We start from the raw sequence: 20,386 nt of genomic DNA on the forward strand, positions 1-20,386 counted from the left end.
TTGTAGGGATATTTTTTAGAGCAAAGTGAAAAATCAAATTAATTTGGAGGAACAAATTCATGTCAAGGGAAAAAATGGAAAAATGCTGAGATCACAGAAGAAGTAATAATACCAACTTATATTATAAAATAATAATCACTAAAACCATGTTTTGTTAAAAACAAACAGACAAAAAAAGCCCCAGAAAAATAGATGAATGGAATAGACTAAACCAAGAAGAGAGAGAAAATGAAACTCAAAAAATCAGTTTGAAAAATCTGAAAATGTAATAATTTAAGTTTCAAAGAACTGCTAGAAAAACTGGAAATATGACCAAATTTAACTTTAAAAAAAAAACAACTGAAAACAATAGTTATTCCCTTGTAGTAAATCAATTTGATAATATAAGCAATACGCCTCCAAAAAGAACTGGAAGCCATCAATGCAAAAAAGCTTTAAACTCCTTTAACTTTTGCTTCTGCCTTTTAGAATATGGTAGATTCAAAAGACCTCCTTAAGTGAGGGTAGTTTAGAAGACAACACAAATTTTAAAGTTTAGGGCAATCTCAATGATGTTTTAATTATCTGTTTTCTTAGAATTAACAAAGATCTTCTTTGCATACTATTCCTTCCTGTCAGCATGGTCTTCCTGAAGACTACAGGTCAATCAATTATTACACCACAGGAAATGGCTTGATTTTAGTATGTTAATAAAGAAATCATAAATCAACCATCCATCCTTTGATTGACTAGCTTGTTTTTTTCATTACCCTTCTCTGTGCCTTTTTATGTCCCGTTCCATGCGATTGGCATATTATGGATCCCTTATCATTTCTCAGTTTCCTTAGGTCCCTTAAAAAAAAAAAAAAAAAGGTCACTTTGCGTAGGAGACTTTTCCTTATTCCATCCACATCTAGTAAATCTCTAAAGCCAGATTTGAATTTAGGAAGATGAATCTTCCTGACTCCAGTCCAGGTATTCTTTCTACTGCACCACCTACCTCTATTTATTTAGTTAATGCTTTATAGTTAATATATAGTCTTTCCTCATAAAAGTCTAATAGCCAGATATGAATCTTGTTTTCACAGATGAGAAGATTGAGGGTAAAGAAAGGGAAGTGACATGCCAGAAGTACTCTTAAGGTCTTCTAATTCTAGGACCAATGTTCTTTTTTTACTATTCTGGCCCTTGAGGGTATTAGTTAAAACAGGAATGTTAGGGGAGCAAATGTACCAAGCAAAATGTGTTCTAAAAATTGTAACAGTAAATAAATATTCTGGTGAAAATCTTGACTAACTTGGAGAGTGTTGATTGATATGATTTTAAACAGAGTTCGTTTGTTTCTCTGTAAAAATCTGGAGCCTTCACATATGGGCATTTCTTCTCAAAGATGAAAGGCAACTGTTATTTAGTTAAACACATATGACAGAAGACTTAATATGTGATTTACACTTAGGATGATCAGATGCATACATACCAAGTGTACTTTTCATGAAGTGGAACATTTTTCCCATGACATGAAAAATTACTCTTTTATCACCACTGTGGAAACAGTGCAATTTATTTGCTCCAAATGGAATTATTCAAAGACAGTACAAACCTTGTTATATATTATGCTTCATACTTTATAGTTATACTTTATTCAGTGGATCTGTGGCCTCATTAGTTTTGAGCATTAATCCCTAATCTTCAACCCAACATAATGTGAGACCTGGATCCTTGATTCAAGTCAATATACACTTATTAAGCACCTATTATGTGCCAGGCATTATTCTAAATGCTATGGAAACTAGTAAGAAAAAGTGATGAATCTGCTCTCTAGGAACATAAAATCTACTGGCAGAAGGCAATACTCAGAAAGAAGCACAAAGGGACTAGATGAGTGGGGAATGGGACATCCTTGGGGCATAGTATTCTGGGAAGATGAAGTCATACAGAGTTGGAGATGGAGTTGCCTGAAAAGTTGTGAGCTTTCTATAAAGAAAGGTTTTAGGAAGAGTTTAATACCCTTCCCTGTATTCTTCTAATCAGACAGAAAAGGCAACTAAAAGTGAATTGAGAAAGTGTACCAAAAACCTGAGACAATGAGTTTATTCTAGAGAGAGGGCAAGTTAGGAAGTATGGTACTCTGGTCTCCTCGATCTTTTCATTCAGTACAATTTTTGTCTTTGTTTTTCTATAACTCCTTCATAGACAGTCTAAACATCATGCTGAAGGCCTTTTGATTTGAGAAATATTTGTATCTTGCATGAGTTACATATCATTTGGCATGACACATATTAGATTGAAATGTTTATTAAGTAAGGTAAAAATCTTCAATTAATTGTCAAGAAGATCATTGATTTTATATTTAAAAGTTTCCTTTTTATGTCAGAGCTCTACATACCAGCTCTTTTGTTGTCATTGATTAAATAATAACTTTTAAGCAATGAAGAATGAAAATTACTAACTGGATTTGTTAGTTATCAAAGTTATGGAATTGAGGAAGGTAAATTCTATAGAAGAAATATAATAGTCCAGGAATAACATTCCTCCTATTCTCCAGAAAGAGTTAAGATTTGATTTATTCATACTTAAATTTTGGTACAATTTAATGAATGCTCAGAAGCACTTTGAATCATCTTTTACATTATAATCCTTTTGAAATTAGTAAATTAACAAACACTATACTAAAACTGGAATAACATGGAGAAGATTAGCATGGTTCCAATGTAACGATGAAATGTAAATTTGTGAAGTGTTCTATTTTGTTTATGATATTTATATTTTATGATGTTCTAATCATTATGAGAAATAATAAAAGGGATGATTTCAGAGAAACATGAGAAAACTTGTAAGAACTGCTGCAATACACAGTGAAAAGAAAGAATCAGGAAAACAATTTATGCAATATAGCATTGTAAAGACAAAGAACTTTGAAAAAATTTAGAACTTTGATCAATTAAATGTCCAAATGTAATTCTAGAGGATTCCATATGAAGCATGCTACCCATATGTGGTATAAGATGATAGATTCAGGATGCAGATTGAAACATGTATTTTGGGGGGGATAGATAATACAGGGATTTTTCTTTTTTATTTACTATGTATAGTAGTTGCAATGTTTTAGTTTTTATTTTTTCAGTAGAAAGAAAAAATAGAAAAGAAAAAAAAGATTTTAGCAAACTGAAAATAATCAATTTAATTTAAATAAACATTTATTGAATGTCATCTGGTCAGCAGTTTTGTATTCCCTCATTAACGTAGTGTAGGAAGACACAAACATAATGGAAGATAGAGTTTCTGCCCCAAGGAATTATATTTTGAAAATTGTTGGGCAGGCAACCAAAGCACAAACATTTATTTATTTATTAAGTGGTACTGATTGAGAATATATATATATATATGTATATATATATATACATATATATATATATATATGTGTGTGTGTGTGTGTGTGTGTGTGTGTGTGTGTATTTAGAAAGGAAAAATGATTCCTTGTCTTCCAATGAAATGGTCAGTATCTTAATCTCATTATAAACTATACTAGCATCTGCAACAGCTAAGTCTGATGATTAGCTGGCCCTCAGAATCTATGAGCCTGACGCATCCTAGCAGTTAATTCACCCAGAAACCCAGACATTTTGTGCTATAAGAAGGGAAGAACTTGTCCACTGGCTAGAGCCTACCCACAAATAAGTTTGATGAAGAGAATGTTTTATAGTCATCACTTTAAGTATGAATCCATTTTCCCCAGACAGTGAATTAATAGGAGACAGTGTTTACTCTTGGTTTGGGGTTGTTGTACTTCAGTTCTTATTATTTTCTTTTCAGTAATTATCCTTTTATAAAAGCTGATTGATATAAATTTGCTAAATGACATTGGAGTGTTATAAACTTAGGACTGATATTAGGCGTACATGCTAAAAGGAGACTTAAAAACTGTAGTACTAGAAAATCCCCAAATCTTTCAGCATTACCTTTAGAATGCTGAAGGTAGAGGTGGCTAGCTGCTCTCAGAGGACCCAGTTTCCTAGTAAACCAAGTGGGGGTTGCTATAGTGAGCCAAAGCTTATATGAAGTTTTGAAGGGGGGGAAAACCCAACAGTGAAAGCTTTCTAGAAAAACAGATGGCATCACCAGATAATAGAATCTCCTTCCCTGGAGGTTTTAAAGCAAAGAGGGAATCTTTTTTCATTTATGGATTGAAATAAATGGCTAGTGACATTTCTCACACCTCAACAGTTCTTTGACAAGGTGAACTACATGTATTGGATGGCAACAGGGAGAGAGTATGACAGTTCTTGTAAGCAAATATATGCATGATAGAGTCTATGATAAATAGAATTTTTTCTTTCTTTCATTAAACATTTCATTCTTTAAACTTTTTTTCCAAAATTTTATTTTTATTATTTCCACATCTTGATATCTTTAGCAATTTACTGAATATGAGCTGAAGACTTTCATTTTTTATATTTATTCATTTTTGAATAAATTGTTCCTACTTCTTCTATTCCTGTAGCTTTCCCTTGTAGCAAATAAAGAGGGGAAGGGATGAGAAGAGGAAGAGTAGCAAAATTCTACATTCATAGAATCAGCAATACTATTTCTTCAATGAAGACAGGGAGAATAAATTTTCTCATTTCTTCTCTGGAGTCAAAGTTGGGCATGATAACAGCCTTCAGTTTTATTTTTAAATTTCAATTTGAAATTATTGTAGTCATTGTGAATAGAATTTTCCCATATGTTTGCTTAATTCTGTATCAGTTTGTATGAGTCATCAACTCGGTCTCTTAATTCTTACTATTCACATCACAATTTGTTTATCATTCCATGATAAAACATTAGTTTTCTCTCCAGCACTTTGCTACCAACAACAACAACAAAAAATGCTCATATTAATATATGCGTGTACATGGTACCTTTCTTTTTGCTTTTGATCACCTTTGTGTGTTTACCCATGAGATCTCTGAATTAAGAAATATAAATGTTTTAGCCACATTTTCAGCATTATTTCAAAGTGCTTTCCAAAATGGTTGGACCAATTCAAAACTCCATTTACACAATTTCACAAGACACTTATCTCTCCAAATATCACAATATTTATCAATTTCTTGGATGTGAACTAAAACCATGGTTGTTTTGATTTGTATTTCTCTTTTTTATAAGTGAATTTGAATCAAAAATTGGTTTTGTAAGTTCATTTGCATAGAGAACATCTAGTTAGAAAATTACTGATTGAAGTTGGTATATTGTCTGCAACCTACAAACTTAGAAAGTTGCTTAGAATATTGAATGATTGAATGATTTGATTAGCCAGTAGTATCAGAGGCTAAAACTCTACCCAGGTTCTAGGGCCAGTTCTCTATTATCCAATGCTGTCCAGATCAATATTGTTAACAATTTGTCGCTCTTCCATTAAGAACTATTTCTTTAAATTCTTGACCATTTTTTTTTTTCCATTGAGAAATGGCTTGGTCATATACTGAGTGTTCTAAAAGTCTAAATGCTGTTTTGAGTTTAAATTAGTAATTGGGCTCTGGAGATACCCTACATTTTTGATACTTTCCTAAATAAGCATAAATAATTTAAAGCTGCTTTAAGTCTTTTTGGGCACCATGGCCAGAATAGGTACAGATCCTTATCAAATACATTTTATGTAATTTTTTGACAAACAATGGTTTTCCTTCATACTCTAATTACATTGATTTTGTTAATGCAAGGACTTCTATATTTTATGTTATAAAAATTAATAATTTTATTTTCTATGATTTTTTTTTAATCATTTAATTGCTTAGGAATTCAACCTTTTGGCATGTGTGGGAAAATCATTTGTTCTGGTCCTCTCCATAAGTACGTGTGTGTGTGTGTGTGTGTGTGTGTGATCTGAACTTGATGTACTTGATGTTCAGATGTTGAATCCATATGGGACATATTTAGTTTAAATTTATGTAGTGAACCCCAATTTCTACCAGAAATATTTCTAACTTTTTCAATAGTTGTCAAACAGGGAGTTCTTCCATAAGTAGTTACATTCTGGGCTTCATTAAGTACTGTATTATTGACTATCATAGTACTCAACAAACATTTAGTTGTTAAATTGTGGCTGAAAAAATAAATGAATGAAGGAAAGACAAAAATCACAAGATGGAGAATCTAGAAGGAATCTTAGAAAGCATCTTATATTATTCTTGACTTAATAGATAAGGAAAGTGAGGTCTAAAAATAGCATTGACTTGGTCAAAGTTGCACAACTAGCAAATTAACAGAGCCAGGATTTCCCCCTCCCTTCAACCTCCCCCCCTTCACTGTACCTCATTCTTTATAATAAATATCTGAGTTCTCATAAGGTAATACTTGTCTTTGTCTTCTTGTATGACATAGCCCAAAGAAAATATATCAAAAGTAGCATGTTGGTTTAAATTCAGCAACAGGGAGAATTATTATGCTTTAAGGAATCTATACAACATATTTTCAAATTGGCCTAGGAATATCTAGATTATTTTCAGGGAGGTCAGGGAGCATTGAAGAGGACAAAAGATGAGGATAAAGGGTCAAAAGCCATTTATATGAAAGGATTTAAAAATAACTATTTCCCCCCCCCCCAAAAAAAAAGAGAACAGACTAAATGGTGACATAATTCTACATTAACTCCCCATAAGCCCACGATTTTCACTGTCAATATAGAAACACAAGGCTTAGTATATAACAGGTAATTAACAAATGGTTGTGAAACACATTTAAAAATTTTTCCCTTTTCTACATTGCACCTGCTTCCAACCCATTCCCTTCCTCATCCTTCTTCATCAGAGTGTTAACTACTCTATAAATGTAAAAATAAACACTCTAACTAGGAAACTAAGCTCTTATGTCTAGGCTGAATTCCAAATGAAAAGTAAATGTTGCTTTCCTAAAATTTCAACCTGTGAGATTTTCTTGAAGGATGCTGGACAAAACCATCTTTAAATTAATAAATATGCACCTAGATAGATATAGTAGGTGTTCAGATCCTCAAGGCCTATTTATACCTTTTTTTTTTTTTTTTTTTTACAGGTCATAGGGTCATTGACTCTTAGATTTAGAGCTAGAAGGGATCTTAGAAACTATCTAAAATTATAGATTTTGTAGATGTAGAGTGACTTGCCCATGGTAACACAGAATTAATAAACATATGGAATTTGAATCCAAATCTTCAAGAACTCTACCTATTATGTCATGTTGAGTTATACAAACTGCTAGGAAGCAGATTTGTGTCTTGACAGATGCAGTAATTATGTTAGCAACTTGGTGTTTTGGAAAATCCATTGGCATTGAAATCATTTAACTTGAGTTCAAATAGTGGATCTGATTCTAATAGTTTAATGACCAGTACATACAACCTCTCTAAACCTCAAATTATTTATATGTAAAATGGGAGAAATAATACTTATTCTAGTCTAAGTTATAGAAGAGAAAGGACTTTGGAACTTTAGTTGGCATCAAGAGAAAAAAGGACACAGAGAAAACTAATTTCCCCACATACTTTCAGCAAATATCTGAAAATGGCTCCATAAATACCAATAATAAAGAAATCAGGAAAAAAGTTAAAATGAACTTTCCTACTTAGGTTAGAATTATGCAAAACAAAACAAACAAACAAAAAAAGGTAGACTGAAGATTGAAGAGTGGTGGGGATATCAGATTAGAGAAATTGTATTCAGGTAAATGGAGAATTGGGAAATTTTTTAAAAAGGCTATTTTTAAAGAAATAAGCACAAAGACTTTTAATGAGTGAAGGGGAGATCTCAAAATTTAGAACTTCATATTTTTTCCATAGGTACCTCACCATCTATTTCTATTTTCACTTTACTTTCTGGTTATAAAAGATCTGGTCCATGTTTTTCATAAATTCTTGGGGGGGGGGGAAGGGTTAATATTTTTAATTTGATGATGGTTTTCATAAATTTCAGGAACTCTTAATTTATCTCTCCATGGACTATTTTATAGGTATATTTGTTTAATTTGATTTTTTTTGGCATAACTCTTTTAATTTTCTTTTCTTATTTTTTAATCTTTTGCCTTTATTTTAGTAGTTTGTGATTACCTGCAATTTTCCTGGGGGGGGGGGGAAGCAGCACAAACTTTTATGAACAGACTTAAATCCATGTAGCACCTGAACTTGGGCACTATAAGCCAATATTTGCTTGAATAGATGAATGCCTGAAGAGAGGTGTCAGCTGTGACCTGTCAGTGTACAGGAGATGGACAACACAATCAGCCCCACTTCTCTAATAAGTAAGGGAACATAAAGAAAAAGCCCAAAAGTACTTCTTGGAATGAATTGAGGATGCAAAACTAGCAGGCGGTTTTGAGAATCAGCAAAGAGATGATAATTGAATTAATGATAGCTGACAAAATCATTGGTGCAAGTATGGAAAAAAGGAGAAAAGTGTGATTTTCACAGTAAGTAATCATGATTTGAACAAAGAAAACCTCCAGCACATAGATTGAACCAGGAGTCCTGAAAATCTAGAGAGAAGACCATGGGGAATAGAGGGGGGAGAAAGTATCAAAGGATGTAAATGGTCAAAATGGATGAAGAAAGTCAATAATTCATTAAATTTGACAATTAAATCATTTGGTAATTTAAGAGAGAGTAGTTTCCATTTATTATGATAGTAGATAATAAGGATCTCAAAGTTGGAAAGGTTAATGAGTAATTGTGGCAGGGGGAAATCTTTAAAGTAAAATAAGTAATATGGAATTTACTAGGTATATATTGTAAGTCATTTGTTGAATGTATTATTTTTATGTTGTATAATATGCTGTACATATGTATGTTAAATATCACATGTACATAATACAAATATGTAATGATTACAATATAATAAATATTGTATTTTAATTTGTGCAATATAAAATATATTAAATGTGATAGAATATAGCATGCTACATACTATATAGAATACTTATCTGATATATAATTTATTAAATAAATAAATTGTAATACATGATTATGTATTTTAAAATAATATATATCATATAACATTAAATATATAATACAATGTAATTAGTATGTAATTGTAATCACTTAAAATAATAATTATATATAATAGACATTACATATAATATGAATGGTTGCTATATATAGTTACTTTTGATCATGTATACTATGTGTAATATATTATCTATTGCTTATATAACATAATGTACAATTCATTACATATATATTTATATTGTAGCTATATTAATATTGTAGCTATATTAACATAACAAAACCTTATCTAACAATAATATTGTTATTATTTGATATATAGTTTTGACAAATATTACAATTGTAAAACATAATTATACTATATGATTTATATATGTTATAATACATATAATAAAAGTAGGATTCTGCTGATACATGTGTAGATATGTGATATATATAATAAATCGACAACACAACACAAAATATAAATAATCCATTTATAATAAATACATGAATAAATAATTGTGATAAATGACATGCAATATGATATAATGACATATGATTGGTGGATATTATATTGTGAATGTGAATGTTAATATTGTGAATTAGTGAATATTTAAAATACATTAAATATTATACCTACAAAATAGAGGGTATCTATGCTAAGTGGCAGGATGCATTGTGATTAAATATATCATCAATTATTATTACATAGCAATAATAAGTGACATAATTAAAATATATCATCAATTATTATTACATAGCAATAATAAATGACATAATAGGGGACAGCTAGTTGGTGCAATGGCTAAGAAGACTGGCCCTGAAGTCAGGACTTGAGGACTTGAATTCAAATCCGGGTCTCAGATCCTGGGCAAGTCACTTAACTCCAATTGCTTCCTCAGCAAAAACAAACAAACAAACAAATAAATAAATGACATAATAATTTATCAGTGACACATGTGGCATGTTTAATAAGTGACAAATTATACATACATGGTAAATTAACTTCATATATAAAAATTATATATATATATATACACAGAGAGAGAGAGAGAGAAAGAGAGAGAGAGAGAGAGAGAGAGAGAGAGAGAGAGTATACATGTATATATTCTTGAATTTTACCTCTTAGTTTCAGAGAATATCAGTTCCTTTCATGGAAGACAACATTTTTAGAAGAGGCCATTCTGGATCCTTGGTGCTAATGACCCCTTATCCCCCCTCCAAAAGACTTGATTACTATACTAAAACTTTGAATCACTCAGCTAATGATCTCTGTAAGGTATGAATATTTTTTTGGGGTGGGGTTTGAGAGAAATTTGTCATCTTTAGGTTGTTCTTGTTCTTCTATTACATTCAAAACCATCAAACAATCTGAGCAGCAGACTGACGAGTAGATTTCAAGCCAAGAAAGGAGGCTGTGGCTTCATTTTATTTGCTTTTGGCTGTATTGCTAACTACAGTTTCTGTGTCATCTTAAACAACCTTCCTAAATCAGTTTCCTTAGATATAAAATAATAATTTATATTAGTTGATCTCTAAGATCTCATCTAGCTCAGACTTCTAAAATTCTACTAAACCCACATTATAAAGAGCTGATAATTCTCCTGAGTTTCTTATTTTGTTCTTGAGTAGATAAAAATAAGCATTTATTAATCAATTTGCCATATGCCAGACTTAGCTGGCATTCTTATGCTAAGCCGCATAAGAAAATTTAATCCCTCAAGGAATCATCTTTCTAATGGTAGAAGATAGCACATAATAGGGATCTGAAAAGAGGAGGAAGGTAATAGACTTGGGGATGTGGCAAAGCAGTCCAGTTGATTTGGGTTAAAAATAAGCATAGTTGCTATGGCTTCTTTCTCAAATGGATTTGGGAGAGGGTAAAGGAAAATTCACTAAAGAAAAGAGGAAATTGCAAGAGTGGCCATGGAGATCCTGAGGTAATTAGAAGATTTAAGGGTGAGATTGGATTCCCTTTGCCATGCATTTATTCTGTTACTGAGTTTCCTAAAGATGAAACAAAATGGGTTGGGAAATTTCCATTAAGATAGATCATAAAACTGAGTTTCCAGGCTGAACTGAATGAATTTTTCTATCCCAATTCCTACTACAATGCCTGGTACCTACTACTGTTAAATATTTGTTGATTCAGAGAGGTGATTCAGACCAGTTCCAATAGTCTTGTGACAGAGAGAGCCATCTGCATCCTGAGAGAGGACTATGGAAACTGGATGTGGATCACAACATAGCATTTTCACTTTTTATTGTTGTTGTTTGCTTGCTTTTTTTTTCCTCTCATTTTTTCCCCTTTTTGATCTGATGATGATGTGTGATAATTGTGGAAATATGTATAGGAGAACTGCACATGTTTAACATATATTGGATTACTTGCTCCTTAGGGGAGGGGGTGGAGGGAAGGAAGGGAGAAAAAATTTTGGAACACAAGGTTTTCCAAGGGTAAATGTTGAAAACTATCTAAGCATATGTTTTGAAACTAATAAGAAGTTTTTAAAAAGTGTGTTGATTAATTGATCAATATTTCCTTTCCCATTAAGAAAAAGTTCAGAACTTAAAGGTCAAACACAGACCACTGGGAAAAATATTTATTTGGCATTTAGCCATGGCCAACTGGTTTTCAATAATGCTCACTACTACTTAGGGAATTAAATCAGTCAACAAACATTTATTATACACTTACTATATGACAGGGAATTAAATTACCTGACTAGGCCAATAACTATATTCCAAGAGGAGAAAGAGGCCCCCAGGCAACCTTTATCCTAATATTAATTCATTTATGGAAGATCTTTACCTTTCTGGATTTTTTTTTTAGTTGGTTTGTTTATTTCTCTTATGGTTATAGATACTCTATAGCAATTCTGTTGCTTGTTAGTTTTGATGCCAGAAAGTTATTTAGTCATTTTGACTAGTTAGCATCTTTGAAGGGAGGTGAGGTGTACTAGAATAGAAACTAATAACTAGAGAAAACTTCCTAAAGGCACTAAGTGGTACTAAGCAGCAAAGGTCAGAACTGAACATGTGGTCTGATTAATTCCACAACACTTAATCCAGAGCTGAGGGCAGAATCTCAAACTAAAACCTTTCTGAAGACAAATATGAGATAAAAAGGGAATTTTCTCCCTTCTTTTCTTCTGAAGAAATTTGCCAAAGTCATGCATCATAGCTTCATGATCCATGAAAGCAGCATTATTTATCTTGGAAGTCATTCATATATGCTGCTCTGAGCTATGGAGCTGTTTGGAATACACAGGGACTTAACTTCTATTCCAAAATCCTTTACATTTTAAAATCTCTTTTTTCCTCTTTTCCTATAAGTTTCCAATTGTGAATTTGGAGAAATAATGACTTCATGCTTCAAAAACTGACTTTGACATATATATTTTCAACTGCTTGCTATACTAAAGAAAAATGACTTAATATCTATGTTCCACAATGAGAGGCCACCAAAAATTATGCTTCACTTAAATATGAATCTTCCAAATGTTTTCATCTTCCTTCTAGGTTATACATTTTCAAGGCTTCAGAAACAAACAGGATCTCAATGTCCCATTTATTTATTAAATCTTAAGTAACCATTTAAAAAAGATTTTAATGCAATTATCCCATGGACAGCCAAATTACAAAAGTAAATGTATTTCAGCTGCTGTGAGACATCCATGAATGATTGGACCCATGGTGTAAATACTTCTGTATTCTCCTTCTTCCATGGTGGGTGAACTAATGAACACCGTGACAAGATCTGGCTTGGAAAATCACTTTGCAGAGGGTGATAGAAAGCAGGTTCTCAAAAGGGCAGTTCTACAATGTGGTCTTTGCATTTTTTAGTTTCTTACAAATCCCTTTTAGGTCTTTATGCAAATAGCAAAACTTCAACTAAGTTAGATGTTAATGAACTGTGACAACTTTTCAGAATCTAGGTTTACTCAGGGATCTACGTAAATTTGGGTGAGTTGAGTTTATTTAATGTCTTCTTTGACATCAAGGTTTCAACCTTTACCTGCTGATTTATGTTTTTGTTTTTTTTTTCCCCTCCAGTTGCTTAAAGTAGGCAAAAGGAATTTTACACCTCAATATAAAGAAATCCCTGAAAGAACAACCTTGTTTGTTTCACTTATAGGAATCACTGTTTTCTCTTTTCCTATTCCTGATAAGGTAGTAGGATCTCTTTGCTAAATTCTAAGTTCATCTATTGTCAGGGTATTAAAGCCCCTCCTTCTTTCTTTCCTCTAATGTCTTTATGCCAAACTGATATTTAATTTTCTTTTTAAATTTTTGAATTCTTTACTCAATTCACTTATTCAATTTAATTTTGATATAAGAAAAATTTTTTAAAAAGGGAATTAAAGATCAAGATCTTGATCTTTACCTGAACTAGTGCCTCAAATTGGAAGAGAATTTGTTAGTCAAATGAAAATTTTTAGCTACAAAACAAAAAGTAGACCATGCTCAGAACAGTAGAGATTTGTTTTCAAATGTTTTCACCTCAGATTCTAGCATTATTTAAAGCTTGGCACAAATGATTGAGTGACTACTTAGAAGAACAGAAGACACAAAAGGAATTTGTTTAGTTTTATATAGGGACTCTGTATTATACATTACAATTAGAGGAAACATGGTAGCATGGTACAATGGATACTAAAGTCAGTTCTGAAGACAGAAAATTCTGGAATCAAGGTCTACCTTTGATATATAACACTTATGAATCCTAGAGAAAGTCACCACCTCTCAGTAGCCTAGACAATTCTTGATTTTAAGTTGAAAAGCATTTGCTCATTTCTTCTAACAGTTTCCTAGCTGGAAATCCTTTGAACCAAAAAAATAGAAAATCTGAGAAAAAAATCAACAACATAGAGACTCTTATTACAACTAAAATCACTTTAATATATCTGGTACCAAATCACCAAAAATGAAACAAAAGAAAATCAAAAGAAAAAAACAACAACCTTATTTTAAACATTACTCAGAGGATAGAGCCTTATTAAGCTTCATATAACTTTATTAAATAATTTCTAATGCAGAATCATTAAAACTTGACTGAAGGTTTAGGGTCATTCTTATTCTTTTCCCATCCTTTAGTAGTTTAGAAATGAAGAGAGAACTATTATGGAGAAGTATAAAAGTAAAGTAGTAGTTTTAGTACCTTTTTGGTAGCAGTTCAGGTCCCATTTCTGTTTCTAAGGTCATGTCTTACATAAGAATCTATTTCTCCTATCTCTAGATATAGATTGAAGTTAGAGACTCAGTTTGGTGCTTTCTGGACCTTTGATTTTAGAATATTCTTGTTCCTCATAAACTAGGATGTATTGACACAGAAAGGAAGGGAGCATCTTTACAAACTTATGGATATTTAACTCCATTAAGGCAGACTCCAATCACCATTTCAAGTCCTGGCAATTTTAGAGCTATGCCTCAGGTATTGAAAGATTAAGTGAATTGCCCATATTCACATAGTCAATGTGTGTAATATACGGATTCTTAATCTTTGTTTGTGTGTCATGACTCCTTTCATAGTCTGGTAAAACCTATGGACCCTTTCTCAGAATAATATTTTAAAATGCATAAAATAAAATAAATACAATTACAAAATAAAACCAAAGAATAACTGCTAAAATACAATTATAAAAATAATTTAAAAGAAATCATTCATAGATTTCCTAAAAAAAAAAAGGGTCCATATTCTTCAGGATAAAAAAAGCTTTTTGATAGACAAAGGGCCTGACAAAGGTTTTCCTGATTCTCTGGCTAGTATTTTATACCTGCTACTAGACTGTCTCTCCCACAAATATAAATGACACATTTACATAGGAAGTAGTGTTCACTTGCCTCACTTCAGAGACATGTCTTCAATATTGCAATGCTATATCCAGAGAGTAGGATGTTTGTAATGACATTTGAAGCATTGCTTTATTAACTTGATTTTCAATATGTGGGGATCTAGGCTCCATGAGAGTTTCTATCATTTTTAAAAAACCTCCATCCATTGTGGAAGCTTACATGGAATGACAGGAATATTGGATCCACACTATTCTCAAAAAACTGGCAACCCACAAATTTATGGACAGTTTCCTGATAGTAAAGAAAAATGTAGTTCAAGAACTAAGTAGTACTGTGTTTCCCTGATAATAAGACCTATCTAGAAAATAAGCCCTCCCCTTGCTGTGTAGGATTCCTCTAAAATAAGCCCTCCCCCAAAAATAAGCCCTATTGAGATTGCTACTGTAGTGAAGGTGATCCCCTGCACTACATGCTACATTATGGTACCCTCTGTATGCACCGTCTCCCCCTTCCCCTCCCCACTGGGTGAAACGCACGCTGCACTCCGAGCTGCATCCAATCAGAGCTGCAGCAGTGAGCGCGTCATCCTGTTCTTCCCCAGTGATTTGCTTGCTGGCGCCATTGAGAGCAGTGCCGCAGAGGAGAGCTGAGGCAGGACAACATAAAAACCTGATATGTAAGCGGGAGTGAGAAGGCATGATGGAGGATAAAAGGGGCATGATGGAGGGTAAAAGAAGAACTCAGGAGGCATCATGGAGGATAGAAGGAGCACTCAGGGAGCATGATGGGATTAAAACATTATTGAGGGGCATGATGGAGTGACAAGAAGGACTGATGGTCATAATTTTATTATTCTGTCTGTTTTGACCCCCAGACATGAGTACAAAAAGGAAGAGCTATACTGTTGAGTACAAGAAAGCAATTGTAGAGGAGTCACATGGCAAGAATCTTGCAGTTTTCTGTAAAGAAAAACTTTTGGATCCTCAAATGGTCATAAAATGGAGAGCAGATTATAATAACCTCAATCAACAGGTGGATGAGGGAAAAGGGAAAAAGCGCAGGTCTGGATCAGGTCGGCAACCCTTATATCCTGACTTGGAGATCCTCATTGGTGAATGGATTGCTGACAGGAGAGCAAAGGCCTTGGTTGTGCGCAGGGCTGATATTCAAGCATTTGTCCTTTCAATGGCACCAGAGTTTGAAATGGTCTCAGAAGGATTCAAAGCGTCACAACACTGGTTAGACGGTTTCCTTCAATGGTATGAACTGTCCCTAAGAAGATCAACAACACTGTTTAAACTGGAAGATGCTGAAGTTATTAAATGTGCACTTGCATTCAAGTCCTTTATTGATAGGATCGACATTTCCAAGTATCAAACCTGCAACATGATTGCTATGGATGAAACTGCGGTGTTTATGGGACAAGGATCTCAAACAACAATTCATCACAGGGGTGCAACTTCAATCTACATTCCCACCACTGGCTATGAAAGTGCATGGGTCACCTGTGTTTTGGCAATTCGTTTGGATGGAAAGAAAGCCAGACTTCTAATTATCAGTAAGGGCAAGAAAGATAAGATTGAACGTGGATCAGGCATTTACATTCTTGAAACCAAAAAAGCGTGGTGTACACAAGCCGTTATAAGAAAGTGGGTTGATTTAATGCTGCCACTTGTTATGCGAGGTAACCAAGGAGGTCTGATAATCTGGGATTCAGCCAGCACTCACCGAGCTAAAGAAATAAAGAACTTCCTTACAGAGAGAAGAATAGATCAAGTAATAATTCCTGCAGGAATGACTGCCTATCTCCACACTCTTGATATTGCAATAAACAAGCCATTCAAGGACCATTTGTGCATGGAAGTCAATGATTACATTGAAAATAGAATGGAAAGAAATCAGCATGGAAACTTTGTGAAGCCCTGTCTGCAAGAAGTTGTGACTTGGGTGAAGAAGTCATGGGGTAAAATGACTGACAGCTGTGTCGCCAAGGTATTACGAGCAGGTTACCTGGACAAGACAAGTTCATTTAAAGAGAGCTATATTGCTGGACATGACAGATTGGGTCCACTTCTTCTGAAGGAAATAGAGGCGCAAGACATCCAGGACGGAATTCAGGGTATGGACACTTATGACGATGTTGTTCGTCATAACCAAAGCAATTAAATTTTTAAAAGAAAAGACATTTTGATCCTGAACATCCTTACAAGGACACTATGAAGTTTTAATTAAAGATGCAAGGGAATCACATTTATTTGATTGGAGAATAGAAAGGAGTGGTCAATGACATATCCACCCTTCTCCAAGAGTGACGACCACTAGTGACAACTATTGTTGTACTTCCCATCCTGTAGGATCTGAGGAAGCTCTTGTAGCAATGACCCTAAGTTCTCTGCCAGCTGGTGCACATACTTCTCTCTGGCTGTGTCTTGCCAAATTTGCATTTCTTGGAGAGATTGGAAGCTGGGGAAGATCAGGTATTACTTCTACCCTCCCTTTCTTAAAGGGGGGTTGAGGAAGAAATAGGATTTGTGATGTCAACTCCATTTATAATGAAGTATCAGGAATCTTAACCATTTCATTGAATAATTTCAATTTTTAAGGTAGTTAACAGTAATAAACATGGTAAGAACTCACAACTACAATGTGGAAAGAGGATGAGCCTTGAAGTATTTCATTATCAGAAAATCAGTGAAAAGTTATTTTTTGCTTTCAAGTTTCTTATCAATATGGATCTTATTCAAAGTACTATGAGATGATGCCAACATATATGGTACAGTGGAAAGATGAAAGATGAAAACCACATAGTTTTCAGAATTGAATTCAAGTCCTATCTGTGATAGATTACTTGGGTGACATTGGGCAAGTTCTTTAACTTCTCTGGGCCTCAGTTTACTCATCTGGAAAATGACTTAGTTGAATTAGATAGCATTAGAACTATTGCTTCAGCAAAAACAAAACAAAACACCTTTTTTGATAACTACTATGCTGAATTTATTTGATACCTACTCTATGTATTACGAATATTTACCATATAAGATATAAATATTTTGGACCACAAGTCAAAAGTGTTTTTAAAAAACATTTTCATTTTTGAAACATTATTAGCAAATACATACTTCAAATAAATCCTAATGTCTCAGCTGAGTAAGACTATTAGGATTTGGGTCTCCAGCCTTCTTTTACAAGATGTTATATAACCTTTCTAGATAATACTTTTTGTAGCGTCCTTTGCACAGCATGCATATTTTTATTAAGATTCCCCAAGTACTTAATCTTTCAACATTTCAGGCTTTTCAGGCACAGAAGGTTAGTTAGTCCACTCAGTCCTTAAATTAATCTAAAAATAATAATCCTCCTCAAAGATTTGTTGCTGCACTAGCAGTCATCTCTAATCCCTACCTCCAACATTAGGACATGGTTCTACTTGAAATGCCATGTAATTGAAATTACAAGCTTTGTGCTCTGTGTGGCAGCCAGCCAGCATGCTTAAACTAGCTTTTAGGAAGCATACATGGAGCTGACATCCACCATACTGCAATGTGGGATGAATTATGGCTAGTGTACCTATATACCCAGGCCTAAACCAGACTTCAATGTAATCTGTATTCTTTAAAAGAGTGAGTCCCACAATAGATTACCTTCCCCAGATTCTCTCCTTAATAACAATGCTTTGAAATCCCTTTTGAGAAAAAGGGATTTGCAAAGAGCTGAATCATTACAAGGACTAGACATGTTGTATCATTGATGTTGAAGATTTTATATTTGTCTCCTGAAAACCAGTGCATCTCATTCAAATAAGTTCTTTACAAGTTAGCTACTCTTTGGCAAATTATTTTGCTTCTAGTAGTTTATGAAGTCTGTCTATTGAGAGGTACTATTGTCATAGTCTACACTAATGTAGACACAATCCACATGACCGGAATCATGGTTCTTTGAAAGTATTGAACTTTCCAAGAATGATCTGTTCTTGTTATCCCATTCAACAAGCTTTTATTAATTGCTTGCTGCATACAAGGTACCTTGTTACTTAGATGCTGAAAATACAAAGATAAGAACAAAACTCCTCTCCTCAAAGAGAAACTTTTTCCCTTAGGCCACTTCTTCTCTTCACCTTTCTCTGTTCTATTCACTCTGGACATTTTAGGGATCAAACTATAATCAAATATATCAGTATACACCTAGAGTATTTCAAGAAATAGAGCATTAGGGCTCCAAAAAAATCGAACAGTTTATCCTGCCTGTCTATTGTGTTTTCAAAGGAATTTGGAATTTTCAGTAAACAATAAGTGGTTTTGTTTACATAGGTGCTGTGCAATTTTTAAAATTACTTTCCTTTAAAGGAGTCATTGGTTTCTACATGTATATATACAACTAGTTATCAGAAGACATGAGTTACAAATAACCCGTTCCATCACTGTGGCAAGACATTTCCATTTTTGGATTTTCTTGCTCCATCTGTAAAATGCTAGTGAAAACTTTCCATACTTTTATTGCAGTTCTAAGACAGTGTTCTGACATCCATTACTAAATCTAAGTATTGGATTATCAAAACTGGTCTAAAGACTTTTGCTATTTATTAAATATATGTTTTCTAAACCTGAATTTCAGAAGTAGATAAAATTCCCCATTAAATATAACATGGAGCAAAATCCAGCTTGATGTAGGAGGAGTTAAGAAGCAGCATAGTGGGAAGTGTTGTATTTGAAGTCAAAAGACCTACATTTGAATACTGGTTCTACCCTTTTACCTGTGTGAACAGGAGCAAATCATTCAGCCTCTTAGAGTCTTAATTCCCACATAAGTAAAATAAAGTTGATCTTTTAAATTGTTTATTGTTTCTGGTATATATTTTTTTCTTTTTTAATGTATTCAAAATGTACCTGAATTTTTTTTTTCTCCATTAAATTGTTAGGCTATTTAGTCAATGAGGAAAAAAGCAAGGTCGAAAATGCAAAATTTATGTTAAATTTTTACTTATTCAACAACATCATGGTTATTCAGTTCATTTAGTGCAGTGTTCATTTAGGGAAATAACAGAAGAAGATATGAATTATAAATGTTATTGCCATATTCTTGTCTCTTCCTTTTCATTTTTATTGCCATTATCAAATGCCAAATGCCCCATACTTCATATCTGAATTACTGAAACCTAACTAGTGTCATTGCTTTTTCCAAGACCTATGCCATCCAATCTGTCAAACTATCTTATCATTTGTACACTAAAGAACATCCCTTTTGACTATAAAGAAGAATCTAAACATCTCAGTTTGTTGAGCCCATCATTTACTTCCAAATATTTTCCACTATTTTAATTAAGCCATTCCTCTTAGTTTCTTAAAAAGATCATGCTCATTCTGAATCTACCTTCTCCAGTTCTGTCTTCCTTCTAGAAAGGATTTCTACTTCTCTGCTGTTTTATCAAGCTCTATACACAACATCTAATTCAAGTCTTGATCCCTGCAAGGACTTTCTGGATTGCTCTGGCCCATAGTTCCCTCTTAATTATGACCTGAACTCCTGAAATACTTCTAACATTTAACCACATACCACTTTGCATTTCTAATTGACTGTTTCCTGAATTTTATTGTGAGATTTTGAACTTTTTGAGGTCAGAGTCAAATCTTATACTTGTTGCTCTTTATCTGAGTCCTATTGTATCTGGCAGACACTTAA

At 33.3% G+C, this 20,386-nt stretch overlaps 1 protein-coding gene and 1 non-coding gene across 4 annotated transcripts in view; one reads left to right on the forward strand and one right to left on the reverse strand.

Annotated features, from left to right (window-relative positions):
- Window positions 1-20,386, reverse strand: part of C1H8orf34 (chromosome 1 C8orf34 homolog) — a 435,849-nt gene that overhangs the window by 57,017 nt on the left and 358,446 nt on the right. The gene's annotated exons all lie outside the window — the stretch shown is intronic.
- LOC127546064 (U6 spliceosomal RNA) lies at window positions 2,628-2,731 on the forward strand. Its single transcript, XR_007949927.1, has one exon. It is a non-coding gene; the product is annotated as a U6 spliceosomal RNA (small nuclear RNA).

Source organism: Antechinus flavipes, chromosome 1 (assembly GCF_016432865.1).
Source record: "Antechinus flavipes isolate AdamAnt ecotype Samford, QLD, Australia chromosome 1, AdamAnt_v2, whole genome shotgun sequence".
NCBI lineage: Eukaryota > Metazoa > Chordata > Mammalia > Dasyuromorphia > Dasyuridae > Antechinus > Antechinus flavipes.